The sequence below is a fragment of the Hylobates moloch genome, unplaced genomic scaffold (genome assembly GCF_009828535.3).
Source record: "Hylobates moloch isolate HMO894 unplaced genomic scaffold, HMol_V3 SCAFFOLD_12, whole genome shotgun sequence".
NCBI classification, from domain to species: domain Eukaryota; kingdom Metazoa; phylum Chordata; class Mammalia; order Primates; family Hylobatidae; genus Hylobates; species Hylobates moloch.
The window spans coordinates 58,629,244-58,649,701 of NW_026652287.1; the positions used below are offsets into that span (position 1 = coordinate 58,629,244).

At 46.0% G+C, this 20,458-nt stretch overlaps 1 protein-coding gene across 11 annotated transcripts in view; it reads left to right on the forward strand.

Moving 5' to 3' along the window:
- The window catches only part of ZNF536 (zinc finger protein 536), a 493,271-nt gene that overhangs the window by 59,339 nt on the left and 413,474 nt on the right, over positions 1-20,458 (forward strand). The window contains exon 3 of one of the 11 annotated variants that reach the window (XM_058424647.1): positions 7,042-7,093. The exons of the other annotated variants lie outside the window; for them this stretch is intronic. The gene's annotated coding sequence lies outside the window, so the exon portion shown is untranslated. The remainder of the gene's footprint in view (positions 1-7,041; positions 7,094-20,458) is intronic. 11 annotated transcript variants of the gene reach the window in all.

The following is a 20,458-nucleotide window of genomic DNA, read 5'->3' on the forward strand; positions in this document are numbered from 1 at the left end:
TGCAAAGCCCAACAAGGGTGACTTCTTTCTCTCTTGCGTGACACCCTGAGTCCCTGTCTGCCAGCCAGCAGCCTGGAACCAGGGCTGAGAGCTGGTAGGGCTTTTGCTAAAGGCCGAGTGACCTTGTCCAAGTGCCACCTGTGGTCAGGCTCCCCATCACTCACCAGGTGACTCGGTGGCTTGGCCCAGTCTTGGACAAATCCTGTCCCAAAGCTGCTCCATGTTTGTCACCTCAATCAGACTCCAGATCACAAACTCCCGGATGCGGTGTATTTCCGGCATGGGAGCTGATACAAACTTAAAATACAAAAGAAAGGGTGACATGTGTATTTGATATCTTCAGTGGCCTCATCAGAGGCTGCCCCTGATATCTCTGTAAACTCACCCTCGGATATAATTAGCCCAGCCCACCTTCTCCTGACCACACGTCTCAGAGGTCACTACATAAACCAGGGAAATTGATAGCAGAATTATGCACTCAGAAATTAATTTTATATTGTACTGAATATATATTTTTTTATTGTGACTTTATCTTGCTGGAAAAGTGCTTACTTCTGATTTTGTGGATATTCCTGACCGTGGATTACTTTTATTTTGGTTTTTACACAACAGTTATATTAGAAATTTGCTGTTTTATTCTTACCTTCTTAGTAAAAATCCTTTTATCACACAATGGGTAATTTATATCCATTACCAGGCCTTTCAATCCTTTTCAGTGGGGCTGTCAGTGCCGTTGGCACAGTAATGATTAATGTGATCTAATAATAGTGTACCATTATATTACCTTAGTAAAACATGTACCAACACCCTATTCTGATCTACCAAATTCATAGCTTCCTATAATATTTTTGTTGAAAGACAGGATTACTATTTTTCAAAGCTGATTTTTTCCCCTTTAACATATTTAATGAAATTCACAATTCTTTGCCTTAGTAATCCTGGGCATGTGACTGGGCTTGATGGGTGAACTCCACATCTGTAGGCCCTGTTGTGATTTGTCAGGAGAAAGGTCCAACCATCCCAGTGATCTGTCAGAGAGATTATTTTGTTTTTGTTGGGCCTGGATTGTTTTGCCTTGAAAAAGAAGAAAAAAAATTGTCGGGTTTCCAGTCCCTTCTGATGTGTAATAAGGAAGGTGTGTTTTAGACTGAAAGGCAAAGGAGGAAGCAATTTGGTTTTTTCCTCCCCTCTGTCACCTGCCTCTGTCTGCTGGTGAATCGGAGGTATAGCTGGGCCAGTGGAAGTAGCTTTAAACCGCTTCCCCAGAAATGCCCCTCTCTGACCCATCCGCTCCTCTAGCTGTGGCCCAGCCTCTCTGAGTCTGACATAGGGTCTTTCACATTTGGCATTATTGAGATTTTGGGCTGGATAGTGATTGGTTGCAGGGCCCTCGCATGCACGGTAGAATGTTTGCAACATCCCTGGTCTCTGCCCACTAGTTGCTGGTAGCATGTCTCCACCAACACTTCCTCCATTGTGACAATCAAAATAGCTCCAGAAATTGCCATATGTCGCCTGGGGGGCCCAATCAGCTCTTGTTGGTCTAATCTATAGGAAAATGAGCAGATATTTTTGGCATGTGGGGGAATTCCTGTCGGAGTTCCAGAGTTCCATGGTGCTTCTTCGGAAGTCTTTGGCTTTGGGAGAGATGTGTGGGTGAAGACGACGCAGGGCATCCTTTCCTTGGCTGAAATACAGCCCTCTTCCTCCTCCCTCCCTCCTCCTACTCTCATGAGCCTGGCCCGAGCAAGGGCCTGAATCTTAGCGTCTTCCACTTAAATCCCATTATAATCACGCTCATGATTGATAACATTCCACCTTTTCAAAGGGCTTTAAAATCTGTGTCAACCAAGGATGACATTATGGTAGTGTGGGCGAGATGTATTCAAACAATTACACACTCAAATCAAAGTGGGAACGTTTGTCCTTCTATCTCAGCGCCTTTGTGTGTTGTGGCTTCAGCCAGCACCAGAGTCCTCACAGCCCCAGAGACCTTCAACAGAAAAATAAATGGGAAGAAACAGGTTTTGCCCTTGTTACCACTCGGCTTGGAAGGCAGCTTGAGTATTTGGGCTCCTTAGGGCTAGAGGGTGGGGGAGCAAGGAGAGATTGTTGAGCATAGGAGAGAGAGACAGAGAGAGAAAGAGAGAGAGAGACAGAGACAGAGAGAGATAGAGAGACTGAGAGAGACAGAAAGACAGCGAGAGAGAAGGAGAGACACAGAGCGAGAGAAATCCTTGTTTTTGATTTGGAACAAAAACTACTGCTGCAACGTTGGCTCGAAATATGCAATCAACTGAAATCAGGAAAAGTATTTCGAATACAAAATTTATATTGAAATACTTGAGTCTTGATACGTGTGCACCCACATACATGTATATATTTAAATCAAGGATATAGACAATGAGAAATAAAGCTTCTGTCATAAAAATATTGCCTGCAGTATTTGCCCTTAGATAATTCTGCCACATCGGAATACAGTTTTTTACTGTTAACATTTCCATACGAGATACTCTTGCTTGTTTTTACAACTGATCCTTGATGATAACAGCAAATGAGGAAATGGCTCTGATTTACCTTTGTGTTAGGAAGATTTGGAATCCATTGCGTTGTTTGGTGCAGGAAGCATTTTAGTGACCTTCCCCTTTACTGGTTTCTGGTCTGTCTCTCCTACTGCGACGTAAGAGTGGTGAGGGTAGGGGCTTATGTGTTTTGTTCCTTGTGATTTCCTCAGTTCCTGAAATGGTGCCTGATGCACAATAGCTTCTCAATAAAGCTTTGGTGACTAGATGGATGGATGGGAGGATGGATACATAGATGGGTGGATGGATGGATAGATGGGTGGAGGGGTGGGTGGGTAGGGTGATGATGGATGGATTGATGAGTGGATGGCTGGATGGATGAGTGGATGGATGAATAGATGAGTGGATGGGTGGGTGAGTAGGTGGGTAGGTGGGTAGATGGATGGGTGGATGGTTGGGTGAATGGATGGATGCATAAATAAATGGATAGATGAATGGATGGATGGATAGATGAATAGACAGATGGATGGATGGGTGGATAAATGGGTGGATTGATGGAGGATGGATAGATGGATAGATGGGTGGATGGATGAATAGATGGGTGGGTGGATGGATAGATGGGCGGTTGGATGAGTGGGTGGATGGGTAGATAGATGAATGGGTATATGGATGGATGGATGGATGGATGGATGGATGGATGGATGGACGAATGGATGAATAGACAGATGGATGGATGGGTGGATAAATGGGTGGATTTGGATGGATGGATGGATGGGTGGATGAGTGGATGGATGGATGGATGGATGGATAGATGGATGGATGGGTGGATGAGTGGATGGATGGATGGATGGATGGATGGATGGATGGATGGGTGGATAGATAGGTGGGTGGGTGGCTGGATGGGTGGGTGGATGGATGGATGGATGGATTGATGGATAGGTGGATGGGTGGATGTGTGGATGGGAGGATGGATGGATGGTGGATGGATGGATGGACGAATGGATGAATGGGTGGATGGATGGGTCTCTATCTCATGCCCTAACATATACCTTAGAATATTGGGCTCATTGATCCAAATGAAATCTCACTTTTACCATCTATTCACTCATTGGCCTCCCAAACATTTTTTGAAACCTTTATTTTCAAAATCTACTGATCAGTTATAACAAGGCATTTTCTTTTAGTCTAGTTCTTTTAGTCTAGTGTTTTAAAATGGAAAAAAATATGTCTAGAACTGTGCTAGGCAACCTCTGTGAACTGAAAACCACCCTGTTATAAAAATGTCTTTAAAAATCCACAAGGGCACATACACAGATGACTGGGACTGAAGGCGTGGAGGTCACGTAGGCGAAGATGATCTCTTTCAAAGTAGGATGTGGATGAGGGATTTATGAGGCTAAAAGGACTTCCTGCCCACGTGACTGGATGTCCATCTCCTGGGCAAACCTCTGCAATTTGCGCTGTATTCCATGTTCTTCTTTCATGTTCTTGAGATTCTCGTGTGTCCTCTTCAGACCTGCCATGCCTTGGTCTCTGTGGGACTTGCCATTGCTCAGGCCTATTAGGTCAGCTGTCTTGAGGGGATAGGCTGAGGCTCTGGGGAGTGGGGTTCCCAAGTTCTGGCATGGTGTATGCAATGTACCCATCTATTGGAAAACTTATTCTCAGTGATGAGAGTGGTCCAAGTTGCCTCACCTTGACTTTTAAATTATAGTACCATGGACATCATAGCAGTACCAGTGAGAATGTACTAAAGAAGACAGATAAATGACCTCTATGTCTGACAATGTGTAGTAAAGGTATAGGCTTTGGAAGCAGATTTCCTGGGTTGGAACCCTGGCTCCACCATTCAGTAGCTGACTGACCTAGTGTCAAGGGACTTGCACCTCAGTTTTCTCATCTGTAAATTGGGAACAACATGACAGTCTGGTAGATTACACTATGTGATGCACTTAAAATACTGCCTGGTTCAAAGTAGGCATTTAATACAAGCATGGCACTGTTATTATTTTCATTTCCTCTCTTCCATCATCTTTCCCCCTTTCTCCATCTTTATTCAAGATTAATGAAAATATAGGCCATTTTCAGATAATTAGGCTTTTCCTCTCAGTCTCTTACCAGTGCTAGGAACCCCAAGATGTTGCCAGGCATGTGGTCTTTCCTGCATCCCTTGGGACCTTGGTTAGCAAGTTCAGAGAACATCAGAAAGGGTGGTGAGTTTCCTAAGCCAACTTCTCCATCCCATTCCTTTGTGAAGGAGCATTGTTGACACATCACTGGGGGCTTGGGATTTGCTTGGTGTTTGGAGAACGCATTCCTGAGATGGATGCCACGTGGTCATGGCGGGTGGGTGGGGACAGCTAGCCCTTAAAAGGGAAGGGAGGCCTGTGGTTTTTCTCCTCCACCCCCTCACAAGTGAGACTGTTTTGCACCATGGCCCGGTTTTATATTTTTAGCTTCCACTGAAATTTAATGTTTTGCTTTTGGTTTATTATGTATGCAAGTATCTTGCTGATAAATTACATGTGTAATTGTACCATCGTAACCACTGCTAGTCAGCGACAACATATAATTAAACGCACCCTTGTAGTCATTGAACTTTTCTGTCCCTGACAAGATCACTGACCACTCCAAGGAGGGCATACCTCCACGTATTAGCCGTGCGAGTGCCCGAGTGGCCGGACCACCCCGGGGGCCCCTGTGCTTTCCTGCACATGTGCACAGGCTGACTTCCCCTGGATGGCCACACATGGGATGCGAGGGTTGGCTCATGAGGCCCAGGGGTACTTCTCTATTTCTGTGTCTATGCCTGGATGATTATTGGCTCCAGAGTGGGTGCCTGGTAAATACTTTTGTGAGTGAATTAGAATTTTCTTCAGTCGCCTCTGAGTCCTCTTTTCTCATAGGACCCCCAATGCCCATCCCGCTCATTTTTAGGAGTGTTTGTTACGTTGCTCTTGTGCCTCTATGCCAAGGCTACAGCCTGTGAGTCACATCCAGCACACTGCCTGTGTGTGTTGTTGTTGTTTTTTTTTACATTTAAGAATTTAAAACAATTGCAATAAAATACACATAATATAAAACTTACTATCTTGACCATTTTAAAGTTTAGAGTTCAGTGGCATTAAATAGTTACATCACTGTGCAACTGTTACCACCTCCCATCTCTAGAACGTTTTGAAACTGAAACTATATACCCATTAAATAACTCCCCATTCTCCTTACCCATTCCAGGTCCTGGCATCCACTATGCGCCTGTCTGCCTCTGTGAATTTGACTACTCTAGGTACTTTATATAATGGAACCATATAGTATTTGTCATTTTATGACTGGCTTATTTTGTTTAGTAGAATGTCCTCAAGGTTCATCCATATTGTGACCTGTGACAGAATTTCCTTCCCTTTTAAAGCTGAAAAAGATTCCGCTATACATATGTATCTACCACATTTTATTTTATTTTTTGTTTGCTTTTCTTTATTTTGAGACAGGATCTTACTTTTGTTCTCCAGGCTGGAGTGCAGTGGCATGATCATAGCTCACTGCAGCCTTGAACTCCTGGGCTAAAGCGATTTTCCTGCCTCAGCCTTCTGAGTAACTGGGACTACACATGCTCACCACCACTAATTTTAAAATTTTTTTGTAGATATAGGATCTTTCTATGTTGCCCAGGCTGCTCTTGAACTGGGCTCGAATCATCTGCCTGCCTCAGCTTCCCAAAGTGCTGGGATTACAGGCATGAGTCACTGCACCCGGCCCCCTATGTTGTTTATCCAGTCACCCATCAATAGACACTTGGGCTGCCTCCACCTCATCGCTCTTATGAATAATACGGCTGTAAATGTGGGTTTATATGTTTCTTTTTTAAAAAAATTTTACTTTAAGTTCTGGGATACATGTGCAGAATGTGCAGGTTTGTTACATAGGTATACATGTGCCATAGTAGTTTGCTGCACCTATCAACACATCATCTAGGTTTTAAGCCCTGCATGTATTAGGTATTTGTCCTCATGGTCCCCCTCCCTTTGCCCCCCACCCACCAACAGGCCCTGATGTATGATGTCCCACTCTCTGTGTCCATGTGTTCTCATTGTTCAACTCCCACTTATGAGTGAGAACATGTGGTGTTTGGTTTTCTGGTCCTGTGTTGTTTGCTGAGAATGATGGTTTCCAGCTTCATCCATATCCCTGCAAAGGACATGAGCTCATCCTTTTTTATGGCTGCATAGTATTCCATGGTGTATATGCACCACATTTTCTTTATCCAGTCTATCATTGATGGGCATTTGGGTTGGTTCCAAGTCTTTACTTTGTAAATAGTGCTGCAACAAATATACGTGTGCATGTGTCTTTATAGTAGAATGATTTATAATCCTTTGGGTATATATCCAGTAATGGGATTGCTGGGTTAAATGGTATTTCTGGTTCTAGATCCTTGAGGAATCACCACACTGTCTTCCACAATGGTTGAACTAATTTAAACTCCTACCAACCATGTAAAAGCATTCCTATTTCTCCACAGGCTCGCCAGCATCTGTTGTTTCCTGACTTTTTAATGATCACCATTCTAACTGGTATGAGATGGTATCTCTTTGTGGTTTCGATTTGCGTGTCTCTAATGACCAGTGATATTGAGCTTTTAAAAATATGTTTGTTGTCCATATAAATGTCTTCTTTTGAGAAGTGTCTGTTCATATCGTTCACCCACTTTTTGATGGGTTTGTTTGTTTTTTTTTCTTGTAAATTTGTTTGGGCCTATATGTTTTTTCAAGACCCCGCTCTTAATTCTTTTGGGTGGAATTGCGGGATCTATGGTAATTCCATGTTTAATTTTTTGCAGAACCACCATACTGTTTTCCATAGTGGCTGCACCATTTGGCGTTTCTGCCAGCAGCGTGCCAGGCCTCCACTTCCTCCACACCCTTGCCAGCACTTGTTTTTTCCGTTTTTATGCTAGCAGCCATCTTCATGGGTGTGCGGTGGCTCTTAGTATGGTTCTGCCTGTTCTCATATGGCCTATGAGCTAAGAATGGCTTTTCCATTTTTTTATGATTGAAAAAAATCAAAAGAAAAATAATGTTTCGTGATACCAGGACATTGTATGAAATTTAAATCTCAGGGCCCATAAATAAAGTTTTATTGGCATGCAGGCACTCCTATTTGTTTATATGTTGTCCGTGGCTGCATTTACGCTACAAAGGCAGAGTTGGGTAGTTGAGACAGAGACTGTGTGGCCTGCAAAACCTAAGATAGTTACCACCTGGCACTTTATGGGAAACCCTTGCCAATCCTGCCCTATGGTAAGTGCTGTATGCTTTATCTGTTTAATCTCCTCTCTAATCCATTTTGCAGACACAGAAACTGAGGCTCAGCAAAGATAAGTAACTCGTACAAGTCACATCTTACCTAAACAGGACACGTGTCTGTCTGTGTGACTCCAAATCTTGCACTCCTCACTACCATATTAAATGAACAAAATCATTTGAAGATTGCTCTTTCTAGGAAACTGTTTTTTTTCTTTTTTTTTTTTTTTTTTTTTTTTTTTTTTTTTTTTTTTTTTTTTTTTTTTTTTTTTGAGACAGGGTCTCACTGTTGCCCAGGCTTAAGTGCAGTGGCGTGATCACTGCAGCCTTGACTTGACTTCCTGGGCCCAAGCCATCCTCTTGTCTCAGCCTCCCAAGTAGCTGGGACTACAGGCATGCACCACCACACCTGGCTACTTTTTTTGTATTTTTTCATAGAGACAGGGTTTTGCCATGTTTCCCAGGCTGATCTTGAACCACTGACCTCAAGCGATCCTCTCACCTTGGCCTCCCAAAGTGCTAGGGTTATAGGCATGAGCCACTGCTAGGCCTCTAGGGGACTTTTATGGGTGTTTTTAGTAAGCCTGAGGTCAGGTCCTAGTTGAGAAAAAAAAATTGTAATTATACAAAGATGTGATGTTGTCATTGGGAGAGGAAGCCAACTGAGGGAGAGAATGAAGATGGAAGGAGATGTTAGGTGAGGTAAGCTTTCCTTTATTTCTTATGTTTAAATTCTAAGACCCATGCCTCATGTTGCATGGCAAGATGAGCTTTCAACTCTAAGAAGGAGATAGTTTTAGGATGCAGGCATGTCGACATGCACAGGATTTCCTCAGGATTAGAAGAAAAGCCAAACCAATCAATAACTTCTTCTTGCATTAAAAAAGTGAATTATTTCCATAACCAAGAGGAAAGTAAGCCAGGGTCTGCAAGGGAAGCTGTTGATTGATTCCTTCTCCTTCATTCTTTGGATCGCATGTTGTCTGGGGTGAATTGTAGTGTAGATACCTTTGGCCCACCCCAATACATTTTTCCCCAAATGTAGAGATCTGCTCTCCCATCTCTCAGAGGCTGTCTTGGGCACTCCTTTTGCCTCTCAGGCTCTGATGGTCAGTGGGTGCGTTGTTACTGATGAGGGAGTGGTTAGTTCTCTCTCTCTGCCTCCTCCCCTTCTCGCCACCCTCTCTGTCCACCAGGATGTGTGGACTTGGTACCAGGAACCTTCTGATATTTCTTGATACAGAGGACAAAGCGTGGATAGTTATTTGTTCTTTCTTCCATGGGAGAAAAGTCTTAATTGATTTTACATATTTGTGTGCATTATGGAAATCACCCATCAGTCCCAAGTACTTAGGGGATGTTGGGGGCTGCAGGAAATGGCTGGTCTTGCGTCTATCTCAGGCAAAGAGATTGTGGTTCTCCTTTTATGTTTGGGAATGCACGACATTCCCCCCGCCTGCCAGACCCCAGTAACTACTGTATTTCAACAATAGGCTTCACGCGGCTGCAGTGTGAGGCACAACAGTGTTTTTCATGAACTTTTGGCTGTGGTTTAGGCCTGGCAGAGCTGGACTCTTACCCTTAGAGTTTTCTGGCTCGATTCATTTTGCACAAAGGAAAGTATGATAATCGGAGTTGCAGGATGATAATGTGATCGGCATGTTAGCACATTGCAAGAAAGACAGAAATGACTTTGGAGTTTGCATTTCATCCTTGAAAATGTGCAGTGCTGCCTGAGTCAAGGGGCTTGTACTTAGTAGGTGCTTGATAAATACTGGAAGAAGGGGTGAGGGTGGCAGTTGCTTTGTGCCTGAGAAGAGGCAGGAGAAGTATGTGATAACCTATGCCCATACGTTTTGGAAATAGGGATAGTTATTAGATTTTTTTTTTCCTGTTTAAAGATGAAGTTTAGGTCTTGACCTGGTGTTGGTCTCTGCCTGCCTGGTTGCCCAGCAGGTGGTGGTAACGTGGCCACAAATTCATTTGACCTTGAGTTCCCTGACTCTTCTACTCTGACAGCCCCTGTCTTTCACTATCTCTTGCCAATGAACAGCTAAGCATTTATTGAGGGTCCCTGTGCTCAGCTCTAGAGGGTGGGGTGTGGCCCCCAACACAGAGGAGCTTGCTGCCCAGAGGAGAGGGCGTTTTAGCTGGGGAGGTAGAGGCATGTGTATTTGCTGAGGTGGCCGTGAAGGGGTGCATGTGTTGAATTTTCCCTACCCCCAAGTCATTTTTATTTTCTTCCTGCAATACCGCAAGAAAATAATAAAGTTTTTCTAATGTGGATGTGTGTGTATTATTTCATATCTGAAAACAGTTAATAGTACAAAATAATGCTCTTGAGTGAGCTGAACTCAACATAATAATTTTTATTCCTCAACAGAATATAACTTGAGACAATATTGACAGTTAAAAAATGTAAGTATGGCATATGTGGGAATCGTTCACCAAATTTCTGTTTCTCCCTTCTAGACCCCAATATGTGTGTGTGTGTGTGTGTGTGTGTGTGTGTGTGTGTGTATTTAAACATGACTTCAATGTTTTTAGAAATGTGACATCCTAAATATGATCAGGTCTCCAGTAACAAGACAGTGGGTGGCCAATGCCCCCATGAGTGGCAGACTCCCTAGAGAAGGTTTTGGAAGTTTGCAAAATTCTTGCAAGATACCCCTGCCCTGACCCTCCAAACTCAACTCCTGCTTCCTTAGGTGGGGCACACTCCTCCTTCTTCTCCTACAGGGACTGAAGGCTGAGAGAAGCTTGTGAGGGAGGTAAAGCAGGCATGCTTAGATGGAGGCTGCATAGGTGTGGGAAGGAGCGCTGCTCTTGGAGTGAGAAGGCTGGTTCTGATGTCTATCTGCAGTCCTCAGCCTGGGTGACATTGGAGAGCCTCAGGCCATTGCAGCTGCAGGCTGCTACCTGAAGGGTGGGTGTCTAAGCTTCTTTGTAGGTCTTAAACAGAATGACCTGGACCAGAGTGTCAGGAATGTACACACAGAGCCCTGGGGGTCTTGGTAGCATGCAGACTCTGATTCAGCAGGTCTAGGGGAGTGAGATTCTGCATGCTTCACAGGCTCCCAAAAGATGCTGATGCTGCTGGTCCTCGGACTACACTTTGAGTAGCAAGAGACTGGAGGGGTAATTCTCAAACTTGGCTATCGATTATAACAACACAGGGAGCTTTTAAGACCTGCCAATGTATAGGGTCAGGACTTGCCCTGCAGGAAACAGTGTGATTGGAGGCGGGGGTCGGGAGGTTGTCTGCTTGCTTGTAGCCAAGGTATGAACGGCTGGGGTAGTGTCGTGGATCTCCAACTTGGGCAGGTGTCAGAATTGCGTGGAGGGCTTTGAAAAAACAACGTTGGGCCCCAACCCACATTTTCAGATTCAGAAGGTCTTTGGTATCATCCAAGAATTTGAATTTCTAACAAATTTCCAGGCAATGCTGTTTCTGCTGCCCCAGGGACTCTGCTTTGAGAACCACTGGTCTAATGTAATCCCCTCCCAGTGGATATTCATGAAGCAGAAACCTCCAGGGAGTGGGAGCTGGGGGCTCCAGGACACACAGAGCCCTGCCTGCGGGGTCACTCCATGCACATCTGTTTTACACAGTCAGCTGCCTTGGAAAACTTTCACTTGAAAAAAATGTGGGTAGAAACAAATGTTTGAAAACCTCTGAAGCAAAGGCAAGACTTTTAATCATGGGAATGGTGAATGTTCATTCTTTAATTGGGCAAACCAGGCAGGATCCTTGGTCCCTCTTGTTGCCAGATGTGGCCGTGTTTGTTCCTAGTCCTGCCCTGTCCTGCAGGAGGTGTTTTCCATGCTGAACTCCTGGCTCCCTCTTGCATATAAGAGTTCACACCTGTCCGGATGCCTCCATGGGGCCCAGACCAGTGTCTGGCAGGGCAGCTTAGCTTGTGGGGAAATCCAATGTGTGCAGCTGCTAGCGCCTAACGACTGTGTACCGGGCGTCAAGCACCGTGCTAATTTATATGCATGATCTTATTTAATTCTGTAGTGACCGCATGTAATAAGTACTGTCATTATCCCATTTCAGAGATAAGTATTTGATGCTACCTTCCAGATTGACAGTGTCCAGGAAAGCAGCTGCAGTGGAGGTGGAAGAGCAGTAGGATTCCCTGATTGGTAAGGGCAGTGGAGTGTCATGGGGAAGACTTTGTCCTTGTTGGTGTCTTGGGAAGAGAGCAGGACAATGCCCTGTCAGCCCCGCAGGTCCCAGAACCCACTACCTGGGCCAGGTGACAGAACTCAGAGCCTTTGGGTGCTTCAGGAGATGTCACCATGGCTGTCTCTTCTTGGTCAAAGTCCCAGTTGGCCAAGACGTCCTGGGGAAAATGGGCAGGGAGGTTCCTCCTGGGTGAAACCCTTTTGTATGGCTCTTGATAGTGCAGAGGGGTCTGGGAGGAGATTCTGTGAACTAGCCAGGGTGAAGGGTGGGTGGATCTCTCCAGGGCTCAGGTCCTGTTTCTGTGGCTGCCGTCTCTAACCATGGAAAGCTGGCTTGGACAGCTCTCAGCTTGCTCTCTACCCCCAGGGAGCCTAAAATGTGTCCAAAGCTGCAGGTTTTTGCTGAGACGTCATGCAAAAGCTGGTTCTTCTCCCTGGTCACCTAATGTGCTTGGGGGCAGAGGCTGCGAGCCTTCTGGTTGGAGGAAGGGAGGCACAAATGGGTATGTGGTCTTTCAAGCAGCATCTAGGTCCTTCTGGTGGCCAGAGGATGGCAGCATCCTTTAGCCCTCATGGGAGCCACCCTCTGTCACCTGTATATTTCCCTGGATTCCCTTCATGGGACTCGGGCCTCGCCTCCATATTTACAGCTGATGTTGGCAGTGGAGAGGGGAAAGTGAGGGTAAAAATTCCAGAAGAAAAGCTTCCTATGAGGTGTTTGAGATGCCCCACGATCAGGCACGAGGCCCCAGCCAGGGAAGACCCTTCCAGTGGCCAGAACAGTGCTGCTTCCTCTGTATCTAAAACATCTCCCTCCTGCTCCAAGAGATTTTCAAAAGAGTCTTGAAGCTCAGTCCAACTGCAGCCCAAGCATCTGCCCTTCAGTTCCATCTTCAACTTAAATGAGATGCATTTAAGGAAAGGCTGGCCTGGAAACTACTGTGATCAGTACCAGGCACCTTTTTCCTGAAGTTCTTTTAGATGAACCATATAATCCCTTCGTATGCCTGGAAATGATACGTGGGGGAAAGTTTACATTCAGTTTAACAGAATTTCTACTTAAGTGCTTTTTTTAATGGCCCACGTTTGATCTTAAGTCACTTCTTTTTGAACCCTTGAAGGTTTTATTACTGAACTTTAAAAAGAACACTCAATTCAGAGGGCTGGCATGTTCTTGAATAGAGCTGCATTTTGAAAGAAGGGAGATGAATTTCTTTCCCCAACAGACACAGGTGTCACCTACCAAGGGTGGTCAGAACTCTATTTTTTCTTCCGTGTAGCACCAGGATGTAGTGACTTTCTCTCTTTGAAGGACTAGGCGTGCAGATATTATTGTTAGGATTTGTAGAAATGATGACCGCTCGAGCAAAGGAGTGGCCAGGAGCTGGGGGTGGAAATTCTCCCACAGGTAGCCCTTTCTCAAGGCTAAATGCACATCCCAGGCAGTGAACCTGCCTGTATTGTTATGCATTTGTTGAGCATGGGAGCTCGGGTGCCAGGCAGCAGGAGCCCCCTGGACTTGCACTGTGCCCTTTATGAGTTAAACTTTCCCCACAAACCTCATGCCCTTTTTTTTTTTTTCTCAAGATGGAGTCTCCCTCTGTCGCCCAGGCTGGAGTGCAGTGATGCGATCTTGGCTCACTGCAATCTCCGCCTCACGGGTTCAAAGGATTCTCCTGCCTCAGCCTCCTGAGTAGCTGGGATTATAGGCGCATGCCACCATGCCCAGTAATTTTTGCATTTTTAGTAGAGATGGGGTTTCATCATATTGGTCAGGCTGGTCTTGAACTCCTGGCCTCATGATCAGCCCGTCTTGGCCTCCCAAAGTTCTGGGGTTACAGGTGTGAGCCACCTGGCCTGGCCTCATGCCCTTCTTTAAGGAATCCCACTGGGTCCTCTACAGTACCCTCTTCCCTTTAGAATAGCCGGCTAATTCCAGGTGCCTATTAGAAATCAAGACATATCACCACATACTCTGACTCAAGCTGAGACCCTTGGTTGCAACTGGACCATAGGAGGTGTGCCCAGGATGTCCCCCTGTGGCTCACACCCCATCACCAGCTGTGCAGAGGCCCCATACCCTATCTTTGCTTTGCCATACAGCGCAGAGGATGTGCAACCAAGAGCAGGTCTCTTGATGACCATTTGCGTGGGAGTTTCCTAATGCTGGTAGCGTTGGGGTCAGAATCCTTACAGCATCCTGGGCTGTTGAAAGATCTTTGTCAACTGCAGAAGAACGGTGTGCTGACTCCTTCATCCTGTCTCACACCAAAGAAACTTTTTTGGTATCTAGGAGACTTGAGACCAGGGAATACATTATAGCGATGGTTTCAGGATTGCTGGGAGAATCTGTTTCAGGTGTAGGTTCCCAGGCCCCGTATCTGCAGGTATACCAGTCTGGGAAGGAACCTGGGAATCTTCGTTTCTCCCAGTCTCCTTTGGCAATGCCAGTGGGCCTGGGATTATAGTAACGCTAAACCTAAATTTTAGTGGGTGGACCTCAGAAGGCTGGATTCTGGAAGCTTCTTACTTACTTCTCAGCTGCAAGACTTTGGGTCAAACATTTTTGAGCTCTGTTTTCTTACCCGTAAGAGAAATTGGCTCTATATGACTTCTAAGAGTCCCTCCAATTCTGAAGTTGTAGCACATTAAAAATAATCTGCATTTTAGGCCTGGCAGGTCACATTCCCTGCCAAAGGGGGGCCTGGGAAAGAAAAAGACTCTACAATGTGAAAGTGTGGGCTTCGTGGTATGAGGCCAAGTTTATAAAGGTAGCCTCTGTGAAAGAATCATTTGTATTTATTGAAATCACTGATTTTAATCACCTTGGATGCTCCCTTGATAAAAATTATAATCCTCTGTAAATTATGAATACCTTGAAATTCACAAATTCTATCACTTTTGTGATTGGCAACATTAAATGGCAACAGCTCATTTAAATAAGCAACATCTGGACATTATTATTTTTAGGGATTTTTCATCTGTTGATTTAGAAATCTGGGGCCTTTATGAATCTTGCATGAATATTCTTTTATAGTCACATCTACCATCAAGACACAAAGGGATAGCCAAAAATATTGTCCAGTGACTCTTTGATGCAATGAATGTGTTTTTTAAACAACAAATCCATTGTGAATGAGAGGAGATATAAAATAGGCTGCCTGTGAGGGTAGGTGGGGGGTAGCTTGATCCTTCAAGAGCCGGAAGAGTCCAGCAATTCAAAGCCACAGTGGGGAGAAGGTTTAGATTTTATATATAATAATATAACATTTTAAAATCACAATATGATTTTGGGCTGATGATATTGGAATATGGTATTCACTATTTCTCAGAATAATCCAATTTAGAACAATGCATTCTGAGCAGGTTTGGTAAAAATAGAAGATCTATCATCCCATGGTATAAGATAATGCATTAATTTTTATGAGTGAGTTATGAAGATGTACAACTGGGTTAAGAGTTAGGATAAACATAATATTCCTTAATTAATCCATTATGCCATGGTACACATGTGCCATTTTTATTACCTTAAAAATGAAAAATGTCAAAAAAGGAAATTGCTGCTTTTTTATATCAAAAAAGCCTCTTTTGAAAAATCATAAAATGCCTAATCTAATTCACCATATAATACTAATGAGCTTAACAAGCCATCTCGATGCACAGTTTAGGATAAAAGGTCATCAGTTTCTGGCAGTCAAATTCCAGTACTTTTCAGACGAGGCAAAACCTTTCAGCACCAAATATCGGAAATGGCATTTGTGATTAAGCGTTATTAATAGCTATTTGTTATGAACGTGGGAGAGTTTTAGAAATTCATATTATACCCTCCTCGAGTTTTCTAAATCTTACCATTGCAGATGCCAAGAGCAGGCATGTCCCCCCGTCCCGCCCCCGTGAATCTGATTAACCTGTTGTCCATCCCAATTCTGGGTGGTGTTGAATAGGAATCTTACATTCACACAGCGCTTTCCGTTTCATGCCACATTTAATTTCCCCAAATCTCTCTGAATCCCCTACATTTATTTCCTGGGGTCTCTTTGCTCTCCAGGCAGCCTTCCTGTCCTCTGTATTTGCCACTGTCATCTGCCTGGTATTTCTTTTGTCTTGTCACAGAATGGGCCCTGTGGAGGTACAGGCTGGGCACCTTTGGCCGCAGTGCACGCAGTGGCTGCAGCCAGCCTTGTTATGGAAAAGAATTGCCCAGTGGGTTGAGGGAATGGGCAACAGCAGACTAGAATCATGAAGCTGAAAGGAATATTGCCGACTGGAGGTCATTTTTCCCAACTGAGGGGCAATAGTTTGCCACTATAAACTGCACATTGCAGTCAGTATATGTTTTATTAAACCATTTAAGGAACTTGGGAGCCATTTCATTTAAACTTCTTGCTTGATGGAACTCAGGGCAGAGCCCAGAGCAGCTCACAAAAGAGGCCTGGAGTAATTTGCCGAAGAAATACCCTAGGTACCTGGCAGGATGACCGCAATGGGGGGAGCCTGGAGAGGGCTGGACCCAGCGCTTATAGTACTCTTCGACACCTGTGTGCACAAGTGTGTGTGTGTGTGTGTGTGTGTGTGTGTGTGTGTCTGGAGGTTCGAGTCCCAGCTCTGCCGCTAACTAGCTCCATGACCTTGGTCAAATCTCTTAGCTTCCCCTGGGCTATTTCTGCAGCTGCAATAGGAAGGGATGGGGTTTGATAGGAGAGGCTGGGTCCTTTCCAGCTCAGTGATTCCATAAAATGCTGGATCGTCGGGGGGTTGCCTCTGAAACTGTGGTTCTGGGACGCCCCATCAGGCCCCTGGTCATCACAATGGAAAGTCAGCCTTTGTGTCTTCCCTGCCTGGGAAGTGATTCTGGCTGTGGATGTTTTCATAGGCTCTGGGGACTGCGGCTCCCCTGATCCAGTGGTGACGTGCAGATTCTCAGCATAGAGCAGGGAAACCGGCAACAACTTATTTCTCATATTAAACAGAAATAACCTCTTCACATGACAATTTTGTGTCTGAGGGAATAGGAAGCTGAGGTGCGTGCACTGTGCCTCTGAGCCTCAGTTATTCTGTCTGCAAAATGGGGTAGCGGCGATGGGGATACTGTTGCTTTAGCTATAGATGGTGACAGAAGGGATGCCCTGGGTCCCTTCTGTTATCACTCTGGGTAACTTTGTGATTACAATTTAGCTTTAACAACTCTTGTGAATTGCATGCCTGCACATTCCATGTTCACAGTTTATGCCTAGGAAGCAAGGAAGGATGAGGTGATATGTGCTTTATCTTTAAGAGTAATGGACAGAATGCAATCTGCATTGTAGCTTTCTCAGCCCTAACTGGTGGTCCTTAGTAGGTGGCTTTAATTCTACAAAGTTATATAACCGAATCTTTTGTCTAATTGGTAACTATATTTAGGAGGTAGAGAAATATGTGAGCTATTCGTTTCGATTAAATTTTTTATTATGCACTCTGCATTTGGATTGACAACTATTAATATTAAAGAGCTTGGCCAAATTGAAATTTGTATTGCTGGAGAGACTTAAATATAATGTATGATGCTGGAAAAAAAAAAAAAGCCCAGGGAAAAGGGGAATTACCAGGCTGGGTGCAGAGAGGTCCCTGCCAGGTGCTGATGTAGGCTAGGTAGAATCTGCCCCACCTCTGCACACTGAGGAGGGAGGTGTGTAGAGGCCTCTGCAAAGCCAGTGTCAAGGTCTCAAGGATTGAGATACTTTCATGGAGATGATGCTAAATAAAGATGTAGAGCACGTTTTAGCAACATATACAAATAATTTTTCATAATCACTGTTTGTATATAGTATTTTTTCCCAGCACTATTAAGAAGGTTTGGGGGTAAAGCAGAGAAAGTCGTTCTAAAATAGGATGCATGGAGCACTGGCGCAAAGATGTGGAAAAGGGAGGCCAGCTTCCCTGGAAATCCGAACGCAGATTGTGTTGCTCTGCTGCAAGTCCTCGGGAGATGGGAGGCTCTGTCCGTCCTGTGGCAGGGAGGGCTCAAGGCCACAGCCAGGTGGGGAACGTGCTGGGAGCAGATTCCTGGGCATCCTGGGCCTGCTGTGGGCAGACCCTGGGACTCACAGCCATGGTTCTGCGTCTTTGGGGTTGACTCCTTTCTAACTCCTAGCAATGCCTGTGGCTTTGCACAGTGACCTGGGTTGTCACATGCAGAATCCAATAGGATTTGCATGAAGACCCGGGTGGTCCTCAGACAGGGGAAGTCAGGTGTCTGGGTCCACGTGGCCACTGAACAGCAGACACAGGACAAGAACGCAGTTCTAGAATGCAGTCTGTGGGGCACTCTCAAGAGAAAGTGTCCTCTTTGGGAGTCTACAATGCTACAGGGCCAAGGGTGAGCCCACAAGCCGCTGGCGTCTGTGCCCTGTTAGCTGGTCCTCACGGACTCCAGACACCTCCACCTTCCACGCATTTTCTTTTGTTGGGCCCTCTATATAGAATGTCAACCCCATCCCAATCCTCCAGGTAAATCCCCCAACTGCCCCCAGGGCCTGCAAGCAGAGAGCAATCAGTATGTCCTGAATGGATGCAGCAGACACAGTGCACCAGATTTGACTGGCAAGGGAGGGGAAGACGACCCTTTCAAATTGGTGTTGGCCTTACTTCCTTCATCCTTTCTTACTGGACTATAAACTTTCTGGTGGCAGGGGCATTTTTCTTGTTTTTACATAATTTTTCCTGACATTGGGAGCTAGAATATCAATGTAAGAAAACGTTCATAGACAGGATGCTCAAAGCATTGGTGGTTCTGGCTCAATGGATTTTAGGCACACACGTTTTCATCTGCATTTGGCATTTCGAAGCTCCCAGGAGCTCCTCGATTCGTGATGGGTTTCTGAGGCTCGGCTGGTGTCCAGGGTCTCCTGGGATGGGGACAGGGCACACCACCTTGTGTCTCCACTGCTATACACCTGCTCCATCTCCCAGAGGTGACCCCAGGTTCTGGAGGGCAGGCACCTTCCTTGCCACCCCACCAGTTAGCTCGGTGTCTGGTGTTCTGTGGCCATGGCGGGCTCTATGTGATGGTGAGAGAGGCAGGGCAAGAGAGGCAGTGCGGGAGGTGCAGGGCAGGGGCCTCGGTGCCGCCTCCAGGTTTCTGTGATCAGCCAGGTTCCTAGCTTCTCTGGAGAGCAGACAGCCTGGGGGGTTGTTTCCTGAAAGGGAATCAGGTTCCCTGTTTGCTTTTTGACCTTTTTTTTTTTTTTTTTTTTTGAGATGGAGTCTTGCTCTGTTGCCCAGGCTGGAGTGCAGTGGTGCAATCTCTGCTCACTGCAACCTCCGCCTCCCAGGCTCAAGCGATTCTTGTGCCTCAGCCTCCCGAGCAGCTGGGATTACAGGTGCCGGCCACCACACCCAGCTAATTTTTATATTTTTAGTAGAGACAAGCTTTCACCATGTCGGCCGGGCTGGTCTCTAAGTCCTGATCCACCTGCCTCGGCCTCCCAAAGTGCTGGGATTACAGACATGAGACACCGTGCCCAGCCGACACTATTTTATTAGGCAGGGATAGCAGATACTGTCGGTGCCCCTTGGCAGCCACTCACCACTCAGGGTGAGGCTTCCTCACACCAGCATCCACGACTCTGCCTGGGGGTGTCCTTCGTCACTGGTGTGTGTCTGGTCTGCCATGGGGAAAAGCACACGTGCCAGGGAGTTAACACCTCTGGAGCACCGCTCAGTCGATGGGGATGGGGACTGGTGGGTAGGCGGTGGTCTCCTCTCTCCCTGGATGGAGCAGCGTGGGGGAGTCCCGCTCAGGGTCTTAGAGTTCCCAGTTGGACTCAGGCCTGGTGCCCTCAGTGCAGTGCACTTTTTAGCCTGCTATGCACAGGCTTCCTTTCTTTCCCCACCTCCCCTCTATCCCCTGGCATTTTCTGGGACTACCTCCTGCACAAACTTTCGCACAAACTTCCCCGCACAAACCGCCCGCATTTGCATCTTCATCTCAGGCCTTCCTCTGAGAAAACAGCGGAGACGAAGGCCAGTTCAATGGAGCTTGAACCATTGGAGCCGGGCTCACACACAATCTGATGGATCCTTCTTAAGGCCAGGTCCCTTAGGCCTTCTCATTTGAGCCTTCCAGAAGCCTTTGATGGGAGGGAGCTAAAGTTGTTATCCCATTCTCCTGCAAGGAAAGCTGAGGTCCAGAGACTTTGCAGAGCTAGAATCCAACTTCCTGCCCAGCTCCTGCCCTCCTAACTTCACTGATTCAACAAGGGAGAACCTGGGCCGGGGCCTCTGCGGGGGCCAACCACTGCCTGTTCCCAGCGAAAGGGGAGGGAGTGAGTGAATTATGTGACCCAGAGCTGGCTGCTCTGGGGGCAGTTGGGGCCAGCAGGTGAGGCGACCTGTAGGGTCCCTGAGCAGCGCTTTGCTCCTAGTATAGTCCAGGAGGACAGCAGTGTGGGGAGAGGGCTGTGGCTG